The 18,560-nt window shown below is 42.7% G+C and overlaps 2 long non-coding RNA genes across 11 annotated transcripts in view; both read right to left on the reverse strand.

The window, feature by feature from the left end:
* LOC131493036 (uncharacterized) overlaps nt 1-1,693 on the reverse strand; it is a 57,038-nt gene extending 55,345 nt beyond the window's left edge. For 2 of the 10 annotated variants that reach the window (XR_009252411.1, XR_009252414.1), the window contains exon 1: nt 212-1,683. This is a non-coding gene — a long non-coding RNA (uncharacterized LOC131493036). Of the gene's footprint in view, nt 1-211 lie in introns of all 10 variants that reach the window. The other 8 variants (XR_009252416.1, XR_009252413.1, XR_009252409.1 and 5 more) reach the window with 8 other exon arrangements.
* An 8,305-nt stretch (nt 1,694-9,998) lies between these two features.
* Nucleotides 9,999-16,282, reverse strand: LOC131493038 (uncharacterized). Its single transcript, XR_009252417.1, has 2 exons — nt 16,183-16,282; nt 9,999-11,003 (listed from the first exon to the last, which is right to left on the reverse strand). It is a non-coding gene; the product is annotated as an uncharacterized LOC131493038 (long non-coding RNA).
* Nucleotides 16,283-18,560: the final 2,278 nt, after the last annotated feature.

Here is an 18,560-nt window from a genome sequence, read left to right on the forward strand (position 1 = left end):
TGACCTACTTTGCACCTCCCTGGATTCTCTCACCTATAAAACTCCACTCACTAGCTGGATAAAATGTCCTCCTGTAGGAGAACGTCCTTTGGTCCTTAACTACCTCGACAGTAGTTTCTGTCTTTTGATGGAAGCCCGTTTTGACTTAACTGTATCTGAAAATCCGACTATTGGTTAGACCGCAAATGAACAGGAGGACCCTGACATTTACCCTCTCTGGCTCAGTGTTTTTCATCTTTCATTGTAGGCAGAAACAGGTAACCCAGAAGTTCTTTCCTGCACTACCTTCTGAGTCTGCGAAGTCAGAGGAGAGGATGCAACACATCTGTCAATGCCGCATGTGGCATAAGGGCCCCTCAGGATCTGAAAAGGGTGGAGCATTTGAAAGACATCAAAGTCTGTTAGAGAGGTCTCAGAATTTTCTTGGTGGGTTGAAAACCAGTGTCACCCACAGAGGGTAACTACACCTGCCGTTGGGGAGAATTTTGTACCGTACACAATTGTCAAATTACTATATTGTACGCCTGAAACCAATATAATGTATGTCAACTATACTTCAATAAAAGAAAAATGCCGTCACCAACCCCCCCCCCAAAAAAAAAAAAAAGAATTTTCTTGGTGGTAGGTGGTATTTCTTTCTCCCAGACCATCCTCTCTCAAACCTGCAAATGAAGTGACCTTTCCTTGGCAGGCTTGCCCTTTGGCCTTAGCCCTAACTCACCTCTCCTAAAACCTGGCTCAGACCTCAGGTTGTCAAGGTTGAAGGGTGGCTTGCACAACACAAGGATCACATACTGCTACTAGCCCTGCAAATCTACAGTCTGCTCTTTCTCTGCCTCGCCCTCCTCTGCTCTGCAGCCCTGGTCCGGGATCGCCATTCAGACTGGCGATCTTACAGGTGGGATTCCTCTTTACAAGAGCTTGGTTCCTAGGAATCAGGACACGAACGTCAGGGACAAAATCATTTTAGTTGTAACCTACCATTAGGGCCTCAAATCTTGGAGCTCCCTGGGCCCCAGAATCTTGGGCTGGTCCTTCAAAAACCCCAAACCAGGACCACAGGCTGGACAGTTCGTTCAGACCAGGCCCAGAACTAACCATTATGAAGAGTGACCCAGGAAACCTCACGAGACACCAAGAATCCCCAAAATACCAGTGCCCCACAATAAAGCGGAGTCTACGTTATACTTGACAGCGATACCCTCTGACTCAGTGCTGGGTCGGACACAAAGCCGGATTTAGGCAGAATCATTTCTTAGGGAGGAGCCAGCTGTGGACGCGACTCCTAGCGCCACCTCCCGCGGGGCTGCACATCCGAGGCACTCGCGGGCCTGAGACTCCCTTTCCTAATCTGTTACAGCAGAACGGTGAGGATTCCCTGCATCGCCGAGCGCGCGGCGGCCTCAGAACAGGAGGGCCAACGCCATCGCGGCCTTTCTGAAAACCATCAGGCTCCGGTAAGCGTACAAAGATCTGATCCGGATCCGCCTGCACGGCCACTCCCGCGGGCACGGATCCGAGGCCCACGCCCCGCCCTTCCGCAGCCGCCGCTCCCCAACTGCGCTCCAGCCCCTGCCTCGCCCAGGGGCAGGCCGCGCGCGGGCGACGCATGCGCCAGAACTCCCGCCCTCCCCACCCCTTCCCCCCGGCTCCCGCGCGGCGCAAACCGCAGGCCCGGAAAACGCTTCCCATCAGGCCCCGCGGCAGGAACCCCCCCCCCCCACCGCCCCGCCCTAGAGGGGGAGGGGGGGGTGCCGAGCCGCGTAGGCTATAACCGCGAGGGGGCGTGAGGCCGACCTTCGGCCAGCCCAGACTCGTGGGCGAAAGTCTCGAGAGGTTTCGAGCCGAGCGAGCGTTGCGGAGGAAAACAAGCCCTTGGCCGCAGAGTTTCCCCCAGGAAGGCACGGCAGCTTGGAGCTGGGCGTGTTGGTTGTAGCAGTAATGATAAAATATGATGGTGCCAGCTTCTCAAAATTGCTTGCAATACGCAAAAATTGTAGATGAATAAAAATACAAACCGAAAGAAAACGACTATCACACGCAGCCTGATCTCCGTTAGATGGCTGTGCACCATCTTCTGACATTTTACAAAAATGGCATTTTAAGGACGTGACTATTCTAGCATGTTTTCGGTAAAGAAGGTAAACATTTTCTTGGTCAGTTTATGTCCCGGCTCTTTCTTATTGATACTTTCAAATAAATAGGACATTCGAAAGAATTTAATGAGCGGACACAATACAACTCTCATAGAGTCAACAGCTGTTAATATTTTGCCATGTTTGCTTTATCTAGATGTGTAGTCATTTATGATGACACCAGCCCTGAATATGTCATCATGTATCATCTAAGATTAAGGGCATATTCCTGCGGGATCACAATAACATTATCACACCTATACTATTTAACACTAATTCCATAAAAACCATTTAATATCAAGTCCATATTCAAATTTCCCCAACTGTTCCAAAATGTCTCTTATAAAAGTTTTGTTACGTTTTTTTGAAACTATTTTTTTTTAAACCAGGATTCAACAAAACCCCAAACAATGGAACCCACATATTATAGTACATAGTGGTGGTGTATTAGAATGTGTAAGTGAAAATAAGACAAGATTTACTCTCTAGATAATTGAGTACTAATTTTCCCATTGGAATAAGTGTAGTGAGTGCATTCTGAAAGAGCATAAATCTACCGATAGGATACAGAAGTTTTGTTTTAATTCTATTTCATATTTTCTGAGCATTTAACAGAATTCAGCTACCAATTCAACTGCATAATCCATCAAACTTGAATTGTATTAAAAATCAAAATCAAAATTTGGAGCAGCTGGGTGGCTCAGTGGGTTAAGCTCTGACTTGGTCTCTGGTCATGAACTCCTAATTTGTGAGTTCAAGCCCCGTGTGAGGCTCTGTGCTGACAGCTCAGAGCCCGGAGCCTGCTTTAGATTCTGTGTCTCCCTCTCTCTTTGTTCCTCCCCTGCTCGAACTCTCTCTCCCTCTCTCTCTCTCTCTCAAAAATAAAGATTTAAACAAAAAATTTTTAATCAAAATTTTATTCCAAAGCTATCAATTTTCAGGCATGTTTTACAGCACAAGGTCGAATACTACTCCTAAGTAAATATTAGTTGGTTAAAAAAAGAAAGATTTTTAATTTTAATAACACTGAATATTAAAGTAGCGACACAAGTCTGGAGATCACAAAATGAATGTTTCAAAACACATACGCAACATTTACAGGAGACTTGACATGTGATAGAGTTAAACTTTGTGTGTTTAAGGTAAAGGGGATTTTGTATAGTAGTATAACAAATATTGACCTCAATTTGCTGCTCAAGAGTTTTAAAAATCTATGACTCCCAACAATTTTTTAAAATATTAAGAGAATTTCATTATTTTAAACTTTGTATATAACATATAACTTTGAAATATTTATTCACATTATTTTAAATTTGCAGAACTTAATTTCCCGTATGTGACAGCAATATCCTTAACCGGCAGTCTTTTGCACAGTTCAGGTATATGTGAATTTCAGTCACTATGGTTTAGTTAAATAACACTGGCCCCACAACAATATGATTCCAATTTCAGCTACCACTTTATATTAACTGAGGAATCGCATGAAGTAGAATCTCAGCTGCTAGGTCTTCAGTCTACAAATCACTAATAACGGCTGCACATCATGATCAGTGACAAGTCACATCCCTTCTTTCAAAGTCTGCCGGTAATCCGTCACTAAATCTGTTACTCAGTTCACACTGAGAGAGCAACAGTTGGAGTTGTGTGGGCTCTTTGTCTCCCATTGGTAAACTGTTTTGGTTACTGAGAATTGCAGAACTCTCAGCACATAATAATTCCATCTGGACCTCTGTTGGGAGACAAACTCTAGTATGGCATCTACCGGCATCAGGCTGTGTCCCTGGGATGACCCCAGCCACTCCCATGCCCACCTCCCTACCCTGCCTGCCACTCACACACACACACACACACACACACACACACACCATTAAAATGTTGGGCCAAAAAACTCAACTCTGCCAGAATTTCCTGTTTGTGCCAGCCAATAGCGATAGGCCCCTAACTTCCTTTTCTTAGAGCATTTACTAATTAGGAATTCTTCCTCTGTCCCTTTGAGATGTACATGTACCAGCAACTCAGAAGTGTCTCTTCAAGAACCTGAAAGCCATTTCCTTGAAGTGTATCCATCAGGAAGGATAGGGCCTCTGTCTCCCAGTCTCTGTGCGAGGATAGAATTCTAAATTAAATAATTACAGCTGCACCTGACCTAATCGCATTTATACTTTTTAATATTTCACTTCTCTGACTCTACTTGAGCCTCTGCTTTCCCCCACCACATTCTCCTTTTAAAATATTCTATTACCTCCTGGCACATAGGTGGCTCTGTCGGTTAAGCATTCAACTCGATTTTGGCTTAGGTCATGATCTCATGGTTCATGAGATTGAGCCCCACATAGGGAGCTGCTCAGAGTCTGCTTGGGATGTTCTCTTTCCTCCCTCTCTGCCACTCCCAACTCTCTCCCTCTCTCTCTCAAAATAAATAAACTTTAAAAAAATCCTATCACTTCTGCACAAATCAGAATAGAGCTCAACCCTTTCCTCTACTGTCAGTAACTACTGGATAAAGTCTATTTTCACCACCTTAACTAATGTCTGGATGTATTTATCCTTTTTTTTTTAATGTTTTTTTTTTATTTTATTTTTGAGAGAGACAGAGCATGAGTGGGTCAGGGGCAGAGAGAGAGAGGGAGACACAGAATCTGAAGCAGGCTCCTGGCTCCGAGCCATCATCACAGAGCCCGTTGCAGGGCTCGAACTCATGAACCGTGAGATCATGACCTGAGCAGAAGTCAGACACTTAACCAACTGAGCCACCCAGGCACCCCAGCTGGGTTTATCTTTGACATTACCCAGAAGAAAGGAGATGGACTTCCCATTCAAAATTGGGTTTGGGTGTCAAAAGTGATGGCACCCCACATGCACAAAGAGGGTTTATCACTCATCTAATGAGGCTTTCTGGAGCGAACAGGGATAGTTTCCATGCAAGTCCCAAAACGGCTTAAGAGAGCCCTGAAAAGACTGGCTTAAGGGTTTTATTGGGCTTAAGGGGTGGGACTGACATGTGGGCTCATGGGCTTGTGTGACTTGAAATTCCCTCCAGAGTCAAAGAGGGGGTTTACCTGGGCTTTCACATCAGCTTGCCCAGACGTAGGGCAGGAGGAGAAGGAAGACTGGTGGAGCTTAAAAGCTGTCATTGTTGCATCCACACGACTCCTGAAACAGAATGCTACGGGCACCGGTGACAGTCACAACAAAGTTTATTGCAATGAGAGGCAAGGCAAATCGATCAATCGGGACGACACTCCTGACCAGAGTGCGGTCTCGAACAGCCGGAGTACAGAATTTTTATAGCTGACCACATCGTCTTATTATCACCTGGGAACACAACAAAGGAATAGTTCCCAGGGGGAAACAGTTCAAACAGGCCCTTGCCCCAATCCAATCAAGCGCTAATCCATCCCTTGATTGATAGGATAAGGCTGTTATCTCTTAACCTATGGTGTTAAAACAAAGATGTTATCTCTTAAGGCTACCGGTTAGCCCTACCCTTACAGTCATCAGTCAAAGGTCAAAAATGGGTCAGACTATTACACAAACCCGTGGCGTTAAAAAAATAATAATAATTAAGAGGAAATTGGACAACAAGGATGAAATTGCAGCAAAGACAGCAAAAGTTATAATGCTGGAATGAAATTCAAGTTGAACATAGAGTTACAGAAGAAAGAGCTGGCCAGGGGGGCACCTGGGTGGCTCAGTCAGTTAAGTGTCTGACTTCGACTCAGGTCACAATCTTGCGGTTTGTGGGTCCGAGCCCTGCATTGGGCTCTCTGCTGTCAATGCAGAGCCTGCTTCGGATCCTCTGTCTCCCTGTCTCCCTGCCTCTCTGCCCTTCTCCCGCTCACACTCTCACTCTCTCTCTCTCTCTCAAAATAAATAAATAAACATTTAAAAAAAAGAAAAGAAAGAGCTGCCAGGGAAATTTCGACACTGTCACCATTTAAGAGGCTCTAGATTTACAGCCAGAGGAACTTGCGGAAGGGGAACGCATCCACATAAATGAAGGAAGTGATAAAAGGGATGAAAATGTCCCAAGGAAGTGATGCTGTTTTTCTGGGTTTGTTTTTTCTAAGTAACTGTGTTAGACTTCTGTCTGCTCAATATGTGGATGTCCAGAATTTCAGAGGGTATCCAGCAAACTGCTTGTGCATAAATGAAAATAGTGGGACCAGTGTCCCTTCCCAATTCAGTTCTTCGGAAATTGCTACAGAGTCACACGTTTGCAGGCAGTTTATTATTTAGTGTTGCCTAGCAAATAACCCACAATTTGGTGGCTTCGAACAACAAATGTTTACTATCTCGCACCATTTCTGAGCGTCAGGAGCAGCTCATGTGTGCACTTCTGGCTCAGGTTCTCTCTTGAGGTGGCACAGCAACTCTCAGCCAGGCCTCAGGCACCTGAAGGCTTGGCCAGGCCTGAAGCATCTGCTCCCAGGCAGACACACTCACATGGCTATTGGCAGGCGCCTCAATTCCTTGCCGGGTGAGCCTCTCAACGTGGCGACTGGCTTCCCTCAGGGCAACCAATCCAAGAGAGAGAGGCGGAAGCCACAGTGTCCTTTAGAACCTTGCCTCAGAAGTGACATGCCACTTTGTCTGCATCCTGTTGATCACATAGGCAACCCTCACTCGATGTGGGAGGGGACTATACAAAGATGTGAATATGGGGGCAGGATCACTGAAGGTGACAAATCACCCAGAAGGAAGATGACGGTGTGAGGGTGTCCTCTGTAGAATGCAATCAGGGCTCTGTGTGTGTGTGTGTGTGTGTGTGTGTGTGTGTGTGTGTGTTTGTGAAATCCTTTACTCCCATCCATGTTTCTCTTCTAGATGTTTTGCTGCATTTCTCTTTCATTTTTCAACTCTTCCCTTGAATTTTGGTTTTATTCTTTATAGTTTAAAAAACGGCCCAGATACATTTTTATGGTTGAATGTATATTTTATACAAGTTCAAGTTCCAGGCTTGGTGAGTTTTCCTAATTTTTTTCCCTCTTCCAGTGTGAGGGTTGCATTTTGTGAGAGATGGACTCAGGGAATGCTGCTTTTTTTTTTTTTTAATGTTTATTTTTGAGAGAGGAAGCAATTGGGGTAGGAGCAGAGAGAGAGGGAGACAGAGGATCAGAAGCAGGCTCCAGCTGACAGCAGAGAGCCCAATGCAGGGCTGGACCTCACAAACTTCAAGATCATGACCTGAGTCAAAGTTGGACACTTAACCAACTGAACCACCCAGGCGCCCAGTAAATTCTGCTTTTGAACTTGGTGGAGAGAAATACTGACATGTCACTGCGGGCAAAAGGGATGCGGGAGGAGAGAGGAAGGAATTACTTTTCCCAGTCACAGGATAAGAGACCACATGTTCCCTGCCCTCTGCTTTTAGAGGTCTTCTAAGGGACCATATGTTTTGGCTGGACAGCTGACTGGTAAACATGGATATTACTGCCTGACACAGCACAGAAGCCCATGTTTTCTATTATTTGAGATAAGGTCCTCTAGTATATATTGAAGCAAATGTTTAAAATGGGAGGCTATGGTCCCTAGTCATCTGTAACTTGCATCTATTGAGAATCTGTACATTTCAGGCACTCTCCAAATGCCTCGTCCTGAATATGACTGAAAAAGATGAAGTTCAGGAGCAGGAAGGCCAATTGGGAGGCCATTACAATAATTCATGGACAAAATGATGATGGTTGCTGGAATCAGTACAGAGAGAAGTGGAGTGAAATATGTATTTTAGGGTACAGCTGATAGGATTTTCTGACAGTGTATGATGTGAGAGAAAGAGTCAAAAATGACTTTGACCTTTTTGGGCCTGAGTAATTGGGCAGATGGAATTGTCATCATTATGGGGAAACTCTAAAGGTTTGGTTACCTGCTGAGAGTAGGATGATTTTGGACTTATCATCTAAATATGAACGCTTTTGAGAATGAATATGACTGCTATTAGTCACTAGGCCTAGATGATAGGAGCAGACTGAGACTGTCCCTTTCAGACCAGGGAGGATGGTTTCCTTACTGACAGGACAGGAGAACGTACTGGATGTTGAAATAACTGATATATGAGATAAGTATAAATTAAAGCATCTGGAAGAATGGAAGATCTTTTTATTTTTATTTTTATTCAAAAAAAATTTTTTTTACCATTTATTTATTTTTGAGACAGAGAGAGACAGAGCATGAACGGGGGAGGGGCAGAGAGAGAGAGGGAGACACAGAATCAGAAGCAGGCTCCAGGCTCTGAGCCATCAGCCCAGAGCCCGACACGGGGCTCAGACTCACGGACTCACAGACCGTGAGATCGTGACCTGAGCTGAAGTCGGACGCTTAACCGACTGAGCCACCCAGGCGCCCCTGGAAGATCTTTTTAAATATTTATTTATTTCTTTAGAGAGAGTGGGGCAGTGTGAGCAGGGAGGAGCACAGAGAGAGGGAGAGAGAGAATCCCAAGCAGGCTCTGTGCTGTCAGTGCAGAGTCCCAAATGGGGCTCGATCCCACAAACTGTGAGATCATGACTTGAGCCAAAATCAAGAGTCAGACATTTAGCTGAATGAGCCCCCAGACGCCCCCTGGAAGGATGGAAGATAAACTAGACTATAGTCACATGGTACGGTTGCTGAACACATGAAGAAATCAGGAAGATTAGTTGTTTCTGAATCTGAAGTGACCTGAATGACAGAATGATCACCCAGGTCCAGCTACATGAGTGGAGGTACATGATAGGCAAAGTTAGCCAGGTACGGGGTTTGACCAAATGGTAAAGCAAGAATGGAGGGACTAATAATGATTGAGAATCAACATTAAGCTGGACAAGTAGGGAAGGGGGACACCACTGGGTGAGGGACATCTAGAAATGACAAAGTCTCAGACATGATCAGGTTCTGATTGTTCTCCATGCCCGAAGGTGGAGATTACCAATGAGACTGTATGTAAATACTCTTCCTTCTTACCCTTTCACACTCTTGGTTATTTTTTACAGGTGAGGGAGGGGGGTCTAACAAGAATAGGACATTGGCGGGGCACCTGGGTGGCTCAGTTGGTTGAGCAACCGACTTCAGTTCAGGTCATGATCTTGTGGTTCGTGAGTTTGAGCCCCGCGTCGGGCTCCATGCTGACAGCTCAGAGCCTGGAGCCTGCTTCGGATTCTGTGTCTCCCTCTCTCTCTACCCCTCCCCAGCTCATGCTCTGTCTCTCCCTCTCTCTCAAAGATAAACATTAAAAAAAAAAAATTAAAAAAAAAAAAAAAGAATATGACATCGGGGTAAAACTAAATCTATACATTTATTCAGTAAACTAATTATCATAATCAAGAATACCTCTTTCTCCTCTGTGAAATATTTTTTTCTTCCCTGATCTGATTCCCTTTCACCTAAAATGGTGAAATGGGGCGCCTGGGTGGCGCAGTCGGTTAAGCGTCCGACTTCAGCCAGGTCACGATCTCGCGGTCCGTGAGTTCGAGCCCCGCGTCAGGCTCTGGGCTGATGGCTCGGAGCCTGGAGCCTGTTTCCGATTCTGTGTCTCCCTCTCTCTCTGCCCCTCCCCCGTTCATGCTCAGTCTCTCTCTGTCCCAAAAATAAATAAAAAACGTTGAAAAAAAAAATTAAAAAAAAAAAAATAAAATGGTGAAATGGTCTAAAATGACCTGGCAGTGCTATCCAATAGAAATATAATGTGAACCATGTATGTAATTTTAAATTTTATAGGGACCATGTTAAAAATGTAACAATAAACAGTTGAAATTTGGGGCACCTAGCTGGCTCAGTCAGAGGAACGTGAGACTCTTGATCTTGGGGTCATGAGCTCGAGCCCCATGTGGGGAGTAGAGATTACTTAAATAAATAAAACCCATTTTAAAAAAAGAAACAGGTGAAATTAACTTTAATAACAGATTTTATTTTTTAAATATTCAAAATATTATTCCAATATATAACCAATATAAAAATTACCAAGATACTTCACATTTTTTATTGCAGTGTCATACTTCTAATATTTATTTCACATACTTCCTTCACTTTGGATTTCACAAGCCACTAACTTTTTGAGTCTCAGTTTCTTAATCTGTAAAATGGGAACACTAATATCCATTTTATCAGGCTGACCTGGGGTTTAAAAACAATATATGCGAATCAATTGCAGCAATGCATGCCCAGTAGAAGATGCTTATAAACAATAGTCGCCCCTTCTTCCATTAATCCTCTCATCTAGGCCGAGAGAAAAGTAATCATCCCTTACTTGCGAATGAGAAAACTGAAATGCAAGAATGATTGACAGACGTGTCCATGTTATCACAGTGAGAAAGGATTGGAACCCAGTTACTCTGCTCCCGGCCCAATCTATTCACTTATTTACATCCAAACACTGTAGCTTCTGGGGATGAAGCAATAAACAAGACAAACTTTCTGCTCTCATAGAGCTTCCATTTTAATGGACAGAAAATCAACAATAAATATGCCGTGTGGTAGTGATGCAAAATAAAGCAGAGGGATGAAGATTGATGTGTGGTGAGTGGCGGAGCCTTTTACGTAGGACTCAGAGGAAAGCCCATGTGATGAAGTCGCATTTGGGTAGAACTCTGAAGGAGGCAGGGGAGTGAAGCGTGTTGGCATCTGCGATCAGATCATTGTAAGCATGACTGGTGTGATCTGGAGACAGCAAGGAAGCCAGAGGGGCTGGAGGAAGGTGAAGTAGGAAGAAGAGATCAGACGGTGGGGTTGAGAAGTAGATCCCGTAGTGCCCCCGTAGTCCCTTGTTCTTAGCACACTGCTGTCCTGCTCCTCAGAGAACTCATCCAGTTTTTACTCCGTGACCCAGGAATTCTTCTCTAGTACTCTACTCCCCTTCCATCCTACCATTCGTTAGTAGGCATCGTAAACGCTCTGATAATAAAAGGATGTAAAATTGAAAATTTGACAATTCTCCTCCAGATAGATTGCTGGTAGGATCATCACAGGGAAGGTGTTGTCAATCAGGTATCATAGATGAGGAAATGGACACAATACAATGAAGCTTTTTTCTGGTCTTGGGTCTTCAATATCTGCTGTGTATATGACACTCAAGAGCATCTGAATTCAGATGCTAAATTTTCATCAGAAAGACTTAAGGGGCAAAATACATACATACATACATACATACATACATACATACATATAAGAAATACTTGAGGGGCACCTGGGTGGCACATTGATTAAGGGTTCCACTCTTGGTTTTGGCTCAGGTCATGATCTCACAATTCGTGGGTTCAAGCCCCACTTCGAGCTCAGTGCTGCTGGTGTGAGGCCTGCTTAGGATTCTCTCTCTCTCTCCCTCTCTCTGTGCCTCTCCCCTGCTCTCTCTCTCAAAATAAATAAACTTAAAAAAAAAAAAAAAGAAATGCTTGATCTATATTTAGATTTCATAAAATTTACTATTGAAAAAATATTTATATACCAAGTTATTCCAGGCCCACTTAAAAGCTTTCCAGTAACTGAATCAAATATCTGTGTTTAAACTTACATTAAAATTAAAAGGAGGAGCACCAGGGCGGCTCAGTCGGTTAAGTGTCTGACTTTTGACCTCAGCTCAGGTTTTGGTCTCAGGTTTGTGAGTTCAAGCCTTGCATTGGGGAGTGACACACCCAGGACGGACATTACTTAAAAAGATAAAAAAAGAAGAAAGGAAAAGGAAAAGTTCCGTTCTTTCGTCACAGTAGTCACATTTCAAGTGCTCAACAGCTACATGTGGCTTCATATCAGATAGGGCAGTTTTAGGCAGACACGATCTTTTTAAAAAAATTTTTTTTTCTTAATGTTTTTATTTATTTTTGAGACAGAGAGAGACAGAGCATGAGCAGGGAAGGGGCAGAGAGAGAGGGAATCACAAGCAGAATCACAAGCAGGCTCCAGGCTCTGAGCCATCAGCACAGAGCCCGATATGGGGCTCGAACCCACAGACTGTGAGTCAGATGCCCAACCGACTGAGCCACCCAGGCGCCCAGACACGATCTTTTTAAGGAGTACCTTTGTGAGTTTCCTAATTTGTGTTTCCACAGGGTTTATATTTATCTCTTCATTATACTTACATCTCATTATAAGGGCCTGAGGGTTTTTATATCTTTTCTTGGAATTATACTCTGTGATATTTAAAAAGGTATTCCTTAGTCATCTTTCTAGCTCCAGTGCCTGGCACCATTCCTGGCCAAAACCGGGGCTTGGGCAAGTTATTATATTTAGTAAACACATTGGTAGTATAGTGAGTTAAATAGCGGCCTCCCAAGAAGATATGCCCAAGTCCTAACTAATCCCTGGAACCTGTGAAGGTGACCTCATTTGGAATAAGGGTTTTTGTAGGCATAATTAAAGGATCTCAAGATGAGATCATCCTGGCTTAAGATGGGCCCTAAATCCAACGACAGGTGTCCTTATAAGACACAGGAAAGGAGAAGACACACAGAGAGCTTATGACATACAGAAGAGCTTACAGACATCCAGAGACACACAGAAGACATACATACAGAGAGACAGGGAGAAAAGGCCATGTGAAGATGTGAAGAGACTGTAGGGCAGTCACGAGCCGAGGAATACCAAGGATTGCCAGCAGCCACCAGAAGGACAGAGGACTGGGATGGGCCCCTTTTCAGAACTTCCGGAAGGAGCCAATTCTGCCAACAGCTTGATGTCAGACTTCTGGCCTCTAGACCTGTGAGAGAATTTTCGTCTTAAGCCACCAGGGTTATGGCAATTTGTACAGCAGCCTTGGAAAGACAAGTAGCCTGTCTCCTTGCCACAGATCATGATCATGTCAGGAGGCAGAAAGTCTCAGAGGAGTGACTGAGATGGTAAATCATCTCCCTGGATTTTACTTTATTTTTTTTTTTTCAGTTTATATATGTATTTTGAGAGAGAGAGAGAGTACAAGCAGGGAAGGGGCAGAGAGAGGGAGAGACAGAATCCCAAGCAGGCTCATGAACCGAAATCATGACCTGAGCCAAGATCAAGAGTTGGACACTTCACTGACGGAGCCACCCAAATGCCCCATCCTGGATTTTATTAATAACCAAGAGGGCTGGGGTGGTGCCTGGGCGGCTTAGGCGGTTAAGCCTCTGACTTCAGCTCAGGTCATGATCTCGCAGTTCGTGGGTTCGAGCCCCACATGGGGCTCTGCGCTGACAGCTCAGAGCCTGGAGCCTGCTTCGCATTCTCCCTCTCTCTCTGCCCCTTCCCTGCTTGTGCGCTCTCTCTCTCTCAAAATAAACAAACGTTAAAAAAATTAATAACCAAAAGAGGGATCTTGTGACTGGAATATAGATAAGATGCCATGAGACTCTGAAGGTGATTTTAGAAAAGGAGCATAGAGAGAATACAATCTTGTAACAGAACTAAAGGTTTTTGATAGCCCCCTGCAACATTTTAGCTAATGATGGAACACCAAAAGAACTCCAATTAAATCTGGTAACCAATCAAGGCTACTTACTATCACTATTGCTGATATTGTCCACAAATTTTTATCAATGCAATAATTCAAGAAACAAAAGTAGACTATCTATTAAAAAAGAATTAAGTTTTAAAAACAAATGAGGGGTGCCTGGCTGGCTCAGTCAGTAGGGCGTCCGACTCTTAATCTTGGGGTGGTGAGTCTGAGCCCCATGTTGGGTGTAAAGATTACTTAAAAGAAAATAAAATATTTAAAAACAAATTGAAAACCAAACTAAGAAAAAAAAAAACTACTGAAATACTAGCAAGATATTTGAACTATTTACCCAAAAACTTTCCTATTCCCCAGTAATCTGATAAAATGTGACTAAATTCTAGTCGTATTGTAATAAATATAGAAGCATCGAGGTATTTGCTGAGAAGAGCATGACATTTATAAGGACAAACTCAAAACGGTGTGGAGAGATACAAAATAGAACTTGGTAAATGGGGTAAGGCAAAGACATGGGTCGGGGTGGGGGTGCATCTGAGCACTGGACAGTCTAGCTGGGTCCAATCCCAGGACAGCTGACACAGGCCAGCAGAGGGTGAACCGCTTCACCTTTCCAGCCCATGGATCATGGTGTTTCCTTTGAGGCAGTAAGGCCAAGGAACAGAATAGGTAACACCATACAGACGCGCAGTTGTACGATTTATTAACAGAATCGGCAGGAAAAGCAACAAGTTTCCAATGTCCAGAGACTCTCTTCTCGAGAGCCTTCTAAGCCATTGCTTCCTACCTGTTTCTCCACCATCTTCACTCGTCACACAAATCCCTCATAAAACATTACTGCAAAACACATCTACGAGTTGGGTACCCTTAAGTTACTGATATTCCATTTGCTTCTGTTTCCTCATTTATAAAACAATAGCGGTGATATTACCATTACACAGACCATAAGGGAGGTGCTCATAGAATATATTTTAATTGCTGTTACTTCAACAGGGTCCCTAAGGAGGTTAAACTATAAATCATTTTATAGTTTTATATTTGGATCTGTGATCTGAGTGAAAATATAAGGCGTGAAGTTTCAATTAGGGTTTATTTTATCCATATATGGATATCCAATCATTCGGCACTGAATTATTAATTATTAATTAATTATTAATTAATTCACTGAATTAATTCACTGAATTATTAAAGACTATCCATTTTCCACTGAATTTCTGAAACTTTGTCAAAAATCAGTTGGCCATATTTGTGTCAATTTCTGGACTCTATTTTGTTCCACTAATCTATCCCTTCACTAATACCGTGCTATCTTAATTCTTATGGCTTTATAGGAAGCCTTAAAATTAGGTAGTATGATTCCTCCAACTTTATTCTTCTTTTTCAAAACAGTTTTGGCAAGGGGGTGCCTGGGTTGCTCAGTTGGTTAAGCATCTGACTTAATTTCAGTTGAGGTCATATCTCATAATTCCTGAGATCGAGCTCCAGGTCTGGCTCTGCACTGACAGCACAGAGCCTGCTTGGGATTCTCCCTGCCTTTCCCCTGCTCATCCTCTCTCTCTCTCAAAACAAATAAATAAACATTAAAAACAAAAGTTTTGGTGAGGCCCCTGGCTGGCTCAGTTGGTGGGGTGTGTGACCCTTGATCTCTGGGTCATCAGTTTAAGCCCCACGCTGGGCATAGAGCTCACTTAAAATAGTTTTGGCTATTCAGTTCTTTTTTCATTATATACTGTTTCTCTTTATCCCTGGTAATTTTCATTGTTCAGAAGTCTACTTTGTCTGATATTAATACAGTCACTTCAGATTTTTGTTTACTGTTCCATGTTATATCTTTTCCTATCCCTTTATCTAAAACTACCTATACAGATTTTCTTGTAGATACTGGGTCTTTTTTAAAGCCATTCCAACAATTGCTGTTGTTTAATTGGTTTGTTTATGCCATTTATATTTCATGCCAAAGAGTTAACACAGCAGGCCTGAGCCTGCTAACTTTATCAAGGCCTGCTTGCAACGCCAGCCCTTGGCTGGTATCTGAGAACATGCCTGGTAAATGGCTGCCTACACTTATAAAAAACTTTCCCTAAATGGTAAGAGTAGCTCACTGCACCTAAACAAACGTGTATGCTGAACACCTGCTTTCCTTCTGGACGTCTGGGATTTCAGTGACTGCCCCGAGTAACACTGGTACTTTGTGCCTCCGTGATTGACTTCTGAGAAAGATCCCGAATTCCTAGCTCTGGTGAGCTTCCCTCATAACAACACTTCACACAACTTGTTGCTGGGAGAATTCAGAGCATCCTGTGTGACTCCACTAAGAGGACTCTGGGAAGCTCAGGCCTGGTTTCTTCCAGACATCACCCATGAACTTTTGCTGATTCTGTTTTGCATCCTCATAATGTAAATATATCTTAGCCACAAGTACGACTATATCCTGAGTCCTATGAACCTTTCTGTGAACAATCATTTATTTTAATTTGGTAATAGAAATTATAGTTAAGTGTTTCACTCAGCAAAACACACCTAAAATAAACTAACAGTAAAAAGAAAGTTTTAAATTGAGGTTTCACAATTTCATATAATCACAAAGACCAAAACCCTATAGTATGAATATTATGTTTCAATTTTCAAATTTAATGTTATAAAACCTTAACTTACCTTAGAAGAAAAGATTAGGGGGCACCTGGCTGGCTCAGCTGGAAGGGCATGCGACTCTTGATCTTGGGGTCATGAGTTTAAGCCCCGCATTACTTAAACAAAATAAAGAGATTACTTAAACAAAAATAAAACTTAAAATATATATATTAGAATGAAAAAAATCAAAATCTTAAAAGATTATGACTCTAATAGCTATAATTGAATTTTTCAAAAGCATGTCTCTTGACTGTGTTTAGAGCATCATGGCATAAAAGTTTTATTTCACATAATCATTTTAATATGCATATATAATTGCTGACTTACACTACTACAATATAAATTGAAATAAGCTCAAAATGCAAGAGATATTTTGAGGCATTACAAAATATTAAAAAAAATTTTTTTTTTAATGTTTTATTTATTTTTGAGACAGAGAGAGACAGAGCATGAGCAGGGGAGGGGCAGAGAGAGAGGGAGACAGAATCCGAAGCAGGCTCCGGGCTCTGAGATAGCAGCACAGAGCCCGACACGGGGCTCGAACTCACGGACCCTGAGATCATGACCTGAGCTGAAGTCGGACGCTTAACCAACTGAGCCACCCAGGCGCCCCGGCATTACAAAATATTAAAAAGGCAATTTTTAAAAAATACTGATTTCACAAGTTCATGGTGCAAATCTGTTACACAGCTTCCACTTCTGTAATAACAGCTGCTCATTGTATAAGCTTAGACTTCAGTCAGTGGAGTTTTCCTATAAAACTAGCTATCTCAGGGGCAGCTGGGTGGCTCATTCAGTTGAGTGTCTGACTTCGGCTCAGGTCATGATTTCACAGTGCGCAGGTTCGAACCCAGTGTTGGACCCTGTGCTGACACCCCAGAGCCTGGAGCCTGCTTTAGATTTTGTGTCTCCCTCTCTCTGCCCCTCCCCTGCTTGCACTCTGTCTCTCAAAAACGAATAAACACTAATTTTTTTTTAAAGAATGCAGTGCATTTAAAAAAATGAATTGTATTTTTTATAGTAGCAATAAAATATGTGGAAATCTAATTAAAAAATATAATACTATTGGGACACCTGGGTGGCTCAGTCAGTTGAGCAGCTGACTCTCAATTTCAGCTCCAGCCATGATCCCAGGGTGGTTAGACCGAACCCCCTATAGGGCTCCATGCTCTGCTTAGGATTCTCTCTCTCTGTCCCTCTACCCCTCTCCCCTGCTCACACTCTCTCTCTCAAATTAACAAAAATTGTTTTAAATAACAATACCATTTATGATAGCTCAGCAAAATCAAAATTACTTAGGTATTTAACAAACATAACAAAACATATGGAGGACTGGTATGCTAAAAACTACAAAAAACTTATGAAAGAAATCTAAGATCTAAGTAAATGAACAGACGTACTATGCTCAGAGATTGGAAGACTCAACATAGCAAAGACAGATGTCAATTCTCTCCCAAAATGATATATAGGTTTAACATATTTCCTATCAAAATCCCAGCAATATTTTTTACAAAATATAAACAACTGTTCTAAAATGTATATGAGGAGAGCCTGGGTGGCTCAGTCAGCCAAGCATCTGACTCTTGATTTCGGCTCAGGTCACGATCTCGCAAACCTTGGGATCAGTCTGAGTTGGGCTCCCCACTGATAGCCTGACAGCATGGGTCCTGTTCAGGATTCTCTCTCTCCTCTCTTTCTGTCCCTCCCCCTGCTCATGCACAGTCTCTAAATACATAAACAAATAAACATTTAAAAGGGGCGGGGGGGGGGGGGGGGGGGGGAAGGGTGGCTCCTGTAAGTCAGCAGAACAGAGAAGAGTCCAGATCTAGACCCACACAGACAGGGCCATTTGATTTCTTACAATGGAGCAACGGCAATTCAGAAGAGAAATAGTCTTTTCAACAATGGTGCTAGAACAATTGTATAGCCATTTTTCTGCATACCCATATCTATAAAGAAAAAAAAAAAAGATGGGGTGCCCAGCTGACTCAGTCAGTAGAGCAAGCAACTTTTGATCTTGGGATCCTGAGTTTGAGCCCCACGTGTAGGGTACAGTTTACTTAAAATTTTAAAAAGTGGTTTTTAATTAAAAAAAAAAAAACAAACCAGAGAGAACCTTGAACTAAATCTCACACCTCATTAAAAACAAAAACAAAAAACTCAGAATGAAACTTAAATGTAAAATGTAAAGGTATAAACTTTTAAAAGAAAATATAGGTGAAAAAATCAAGACCTAGTGTTATGCAAATAGATATAATACCAAAAGCAAGATCCATAAAAGGAAAAGTTGACAGACTTGACTTCATCAAAATTAAAAATTTTTTTGCTCTGGGGGCGCCTGGGTGGCTCAGTCGGTTAAACAACTACTTCTGCTTAGGTCATGATCTCGCGGTTTGTGGGTT

This window comes from Neofelis nebulosa, chromosome 13 (assembly GCF_028018385.1).
Source record: "Neofelis nebulosa isolate mNeoNeb1 chromosome 13, mNeoNeb1.pri, whole genome shotgun sequence".
Lineage (NCBI taxonomy): Eukaryota > Metazoa > Chordata > Mammalia > Carnivora > Felidae > Neofelis > Neofelis nebulosa.